The sequence below is a fragment of the Nicotiana tabacum genome, chromosome 1 (assembly GCF_000715075.1).
Source record: "Nicotiana tabacum cultivar K326 chromosome 1, ASM71507v2, whole genome shotgun sequence".
NCBI classification, from domain to species: domain Eukaryota; kingdom Viridiplantae; phylum Streptophyta; class Magnoliopsida; order Solanales; family Solanaceae; genus Nicotiana; species Nicotiana tabacum.
In genome coordinates this window covers 7,265,783-7,271,490 of record NC_134080.1, presented here as the reverse complement: position 1 = coordinate 7,271,490, position 5,708 = coordinate 7,265,783, and the positions used below count along the sequence as shown (strand labels likewise).

Below are 5,708 nucleotides of genomic sequence, written 5' to 3'. Positions count from 1 at the left end.
CACCGAACTCCGAAAGGTGACCAAGTGCTCCCTCATCTTCGGAAAACTCGAGTTTGCTATCACCAAATCAAATGCTCTAGCAAAGTCTAGAAGAGACATTCCTCCTTCGTTTCTATCTCCAAAACCAAAGCCACCATACACATCATCATACCCCTCAGACGTCGCTTTAATGTGTCCGTTGAAATCTCCTCCTATGAAAAGCTTCTTAATATGGGGGATACCACGCACCATCTCATCGAAATCCTCCCAGAAACGCCTCTTGACTTCCTCATCCAAGCCTGTTTGGGGTGCGTATACACTGCGTATGTTCAAAGTAAAACCTCCAACGACTAGCTTAATAGTCATCAGCCTGTGATTCACCCTCCTAACCTCCACCACTAGTTCCCAGAGGTCCATATCAACCAAGATACCTACCCCGTTCCTGCCCCCACCCTCCCAGAATACCAAAGTTTGAAACTGCCCACATCCCGCGCCTTATCTCTTACCCACCTAGTCTCCTGTACACAAGCTATATTGATCTTTCTTTTCTCGAGAATCTTCGCTAACTCTCCAGATTTTTCAGTTAAAGTTCCTATGTTTCAAGACCCCACTCTCAGCCTAGTAGCCCACTTAGCCCTCTTACCCTCTTACCCCCTCCCCGCGCTGGCACTCCCAAGGACAAGACCTTAACCTACCATTGTTCACCAAATACAATATAATCTAGGAGTCACTACGCATGCACTATCCCGAAAACAGGCGGCAAAAATAAAATAAATTACTGAAATATAATCTACCATTAAAGGTTGCAAAACAAGTGAAGAAATAAAATAAAGGTACAAATTGTTCTAATTAATTATTTTACTATGCTCAATATTTTATTATTCCAACATTATATACGCTTAAACACTATTTTATTTTTTAATTTAAAAATAAAACTTATTTATTCTATGGTAAGTACATAAAATAAATTAAAAAGAGAAAAAAAATCATAATATTAAAAAATAGAAAAATAAAAAGAAGAAAAAAGTTGATAATTTAGAGCGTAAAATACATATTTGTAATCAAAAGTTTGAGAAATCTAATTGAATGACCTTCTGAGTGCTATAGGCATAATTGAGTGACTTTGTTGTTAAAAATGAAAGAAAAATGACTTTAATAGGTAATTTCGGATAGTTGAGCGACCCTTTGAGTAATGGACTCCAGTAAAAAAATATAGAGATTTATAGTGCTAGATAATCTTTTTCTTTTTGTCAAATTTATTTTATATAATATTGAACTAAGAAGAGTTTAATGAAAATCTTGATTAGAATTCAGGCGCAACTACTATTATTTTCTTCTTAAAAATGGAAATAGCAAAAAAGGGCGCTGGGAACTTTTGAATGTAATAAACTAAAGTAGTTGCCCAAGCCCCTCAATTTTCTCTTTTATCTATTAAGCCCCCTTAAGCTTATAGTTTTTCATCGGTGTGAGTGTGTGATATCTGTTCCTTTGGAAAAATAAAGCCTTCCAAATTTATGTTTCGACACCTATAATTGCATTATAATTGGAATTGTAAGATTATATTTAACTTTGAACAATTGTGTCCTTGTCCAATTGAATTCTGTTTGAAGTTTTATAGCCGTCTCTTTAATTGTCTATGCGTTTGTTTTCAGTTTTTACTTTCCTCTTATTTTATCTCTCTCAATTCCAAACAAAATAATAGCAAGAGATAATAAACAGTCAACCATTCAATTATCTTGTTGCTAAGTAAAAAATGTAAGATAAGTATATATGCAACAAAGGAGAAATTAAAATACATCTGAAATAGTCAAATAAAATGCAGTCATTGCTCATAACATAGATGCGAAATTCAGAGGAGTATTTAATAATTCTGAATTAGCGAAAATATCAAATAGTAACAAATAAACATCTCTCAATATTATTAGTTGAAGCTTCGTATATCTCCATAAAAACTTCATAAAGTCATATGAATGTAAAAGCCCGTAAATAATCCATCAAAAGATGTATATATATGTACATAATCTCATCGATATTCATCTTACTCCCAAAAAAATTCTCAAAAACCTTGACAAAAGTTCACTGCGTCTGGCCCGGACTATATATGCGCAAGAGAAAATAACACATATAAAAACAGAATCCACAAACTTCAAATTTTGGATTCGTCTCGGGATATTAAAATTTAAGTTTGTAAACTTTTTCCATCCTAGCTAATTATGAATAGGAGGTTTCTTTCGGGCCGGAGTGTAATCTACGTCTATTGCTACCGAGTCTTTACAGTTTGATTGCTCTTCATTCTTTACAAGAATTTCTTGGTCACTCTTTTGAACTTCATAAGGATCTACTCGTAAATTCCTTGCTGCAAAAATAGAAAATAAAACCGAAGAATATGAACACTAATATAAAAACTCTATATTAGATAAATGACAAGATCTCTATATATATACTTTCTAGAAAACTGGATTATTTCTCCGTCCAATAAGAGATAACTAGAAATAAATAAATAAGGAGATTTTGTTTACCTTGACAGGTGATCAAGAAGAAGCAGAACAAGAAGGAAACGACCAAGAACCAATGCGTTTTTTGGTTACAAACAACCATTTTTGACGTTCTAAAATTTTGATTATAGAGATATATCTGCATGTTTTGTGGGTTTTATACAAATTCTTTCATTATTTATAGATAGACAACATAGATTGGAAAAATTGGGCAATCAATTTAGAGATGTCAAATCATGTAGCTAATTTATGTACCTGGAGAATAGCATGAGGGCCCTTATGCGGGGGGGGGGGGGGGGGGTGACAATAGATTCAATATCAGCATTTTGCATGAGAAACCTTTGCATGATTGTATTCACTATTTGTGTATATAGCTCTTTTACGAATTACTATACTGAGGTTAGAAAAAATATTTCTTAAAACACCAACCATATGCCATGTCTGCTGTTGGTACGATTCTTGTCTTTTTATATATATCAAGAAATTGAGAAATTTCGAGAATTAGTGACGCATGGTTTGAAACTCGATTAATTATAATTGATAAACCAATTGAAAAGGAAGTCTAAAATTTCATGTGGCAAACAATCAGTTGATGTGCACAATGTTTTTTGGAGGGCTTGAAAATCAAAACAGTTAGGTCCCTACTAAGGTGACCTTCGACATGCATTTCAATTGAAAAATAGTAAGAAATCTCCTTTAATTTCTTCTTGTTAATTTGCAATATTTTATAAGAGTTTAAGCTAATAAGTAACATGTTACATCTCTCCTTTTCGATCAATGGAGACATAGACACACAGGAAGATGTGAATCAAATCCATGTCAAGGTCGTTATCGAATGAAATCCCAAATTAATACTCTCTTTGTCTCGAATTATTTATCGTATTTTCTTTTACACGTCCTTTAAGAAAATATTAATTAGGAATTTTTTTGATTATTTTACCCTTATTTTATTTATGTCTTAACGTATAATCTCTCTTTGTTGAATATTTATTCTATTTATATATCATCTCTATCTTCAAGAATAATTATCAAAGGGTAAAACAGAAAAAAATAACTAATTTTTTCTTGAACTTCTAAAATGATAAACAATTTGAGACAACTACTTTAAAAATCACGACAAATAATTTAAGACAGAGGAGGTATATATGTTATAGAGATATTTTCAAAGTGATTTTAGAGAAGACGCTAAATATAAGTGGGAAGTTCAAAGGTAAAAGGTGGTCAAAAACTAATTTTGAAAAGGACTTGCTTAAATTACTTATGATTGCAAATTTGCATTCAAGATCAATTACTAGTTGACTCTCGGAGATAAATGTATTCTTTCTTTTTTTAATAGAATAAGTTTTATCAAAAATATTTCTAATTCCTCGTTAGAAAGAGCAATATGATTCTAATATAACTTATTTACGCGAGCTCCTCCTCGGGCGGATTCCTTCTTTTGCTCCTCAGCCTACGGATATTAGTAGCCGTTTCTAGATGTTGTTCCCCTCCCAAGGGCAGGTTCTTACGCGTTACTCACCCGTCCGCCACTGGCTCTTGAAATGCTATTTCAAGAATAAGATTCTTTTCTAGCTTCGATTTCTTTCTCATTTACTATTTGTTATATAATCTTTCATGTCTACGCATGTCGTCTTGATTATGACACATTAGGAAAGTAAGAATAATTTTTTAAATTAATTAAATGGGAATAAACCCTTTAATTAAATACTCGTAATAAACACATTTCGACAACTAATCAATTATATGCTTTGCTAAAATGATTTGAAGCCTTGTCAACTCGATAAGTAGCTATAATAAACATATATAGTACTTGAAGTAGAAAACAGCGGCATGGAAATTCAATGTTATAGAGGACATGTGTCATGGTTCGAAGTTTCAAACCTATGGCTAATAAGAAACTACCCTTGTGATTTCACGTGATGAACGTAAGATTTAAAGGGACATGAACATGCACAAGTATATTTCGTTTCAATCATTATTTTAGGACGACCAGCACCTACTACGTACTGCTTCTTTTGAAGATGCTGCAGTACTCTCATGCCATTCCTAGACAACTATATATTGTTATATGTGGACTGATGCTGACCAAAGATTTTAACGCAAGAGGCCGGGCACCAGTGTTTTGCTCAACTAATGCCCTTAAAGATTTTTAATATCCAGAGTACAAAGTGATTTAAATTAATTATTTTCATAATATATACGTATACATAAATAAGATTTTACAACAGTTTACGGGGTCTCATAACTCTTCAAGGTTACACATAGGCCCGCCTTTGTCCGTGGACCATCTTCGACAAGGATTTCGATTTCCATAGAATACAAGTAAGTAAAAAATGCCTCCACCTTTTCGTTGATTTTTGGTTTGGACAAAGGCGTATATAGATACGTCAAGCAAATTAATTAAACATATAGCCCACCAATCGATCGAAAAACTCGTAACTTTAGGGTTGAAGTCTCTTGCTCCCAATGTTTCCAGCCTTGAATCTGAAGAACAAAATATGAGGAATTTAGCAAAGGATTATTAATAATCTGAAGTCTGTCATCAGCTAGGGACCATATGGAAAAGTCGTTTGGAAACCAAAGAAAAGGAAGTGATGCATATTTGACAAGGCATATAGATAAACTATTTATTTCTAAATTCCTCATATTTTGTTCTTCAGATTCAAGGCTGGAAACAGTGGGAGCAAACTTCAACCCTAAAGTTACGAATTTTTCGATCGATTGGTGCGCTATATGTTTAATTAATTTGCTTGATGTTTAATTAAGTTTTACAAAGCGGTAGTTAGACCGGCCATGATGTATGAAGCTGAGTGTTGGCCTGTTAAGAACTCACACATCCAGAAGATGAAAGTAACAGAAATGAGGATGTTGAGGTGGATGTGCGGGCACACTAGGATGGATAAGATTAGGAATGAAGATATTCGGGAGAAGGTGGGCGTGACTCCCATTGATGACAAGATGCGGGAAGCGAGACACAGATGATTCAGACACGTACAAAGGAGAAGCCCAGATGCTCCAGTAAGGAGGTGTGAGCGGCTGGTTTTGGAGGGCACGAGAAGAGGTAGAAGACGACCTAAGAAGTATTGGGGAGAGGTGATCAGGCAGGACATGGCGAGGCTTTAGATTTCCGAGGACATGGCCTTTGATAGGAAACTGTGGAGGTCGAGTATTAAGGTTGTAGGTTAGGAGATAGTTGAGTCTTTCCTTATTTCGTCCCTTTGTGAGGCTAGTCTG

General features: G+C 34.4%; 1 long non-coding RNA gene across 1 annotated transcript; it reads right to left on the bottom strand.

Moving 5' to 3' along the window:
* Nucleotides 1-1,874: 1,874 nt before the first annotated feature.
* Nucleotides 1,875-2,636, bottom strand: LOC107799599 (uncharacterized). The gene is made up of 2 exons (XR_001651173.2): nt 2,499-2,636; nt 1,875-2,335 (listed from the first exon to the last, which is right to left on the bottom strand). It is a non-coding gene; the product is annotated as an uncharacterized LOC107799599 (long non-coding RNA).
* Between the last annotated feature and the right edge of the window lie 3,072 nt (nt 2,637-5,708).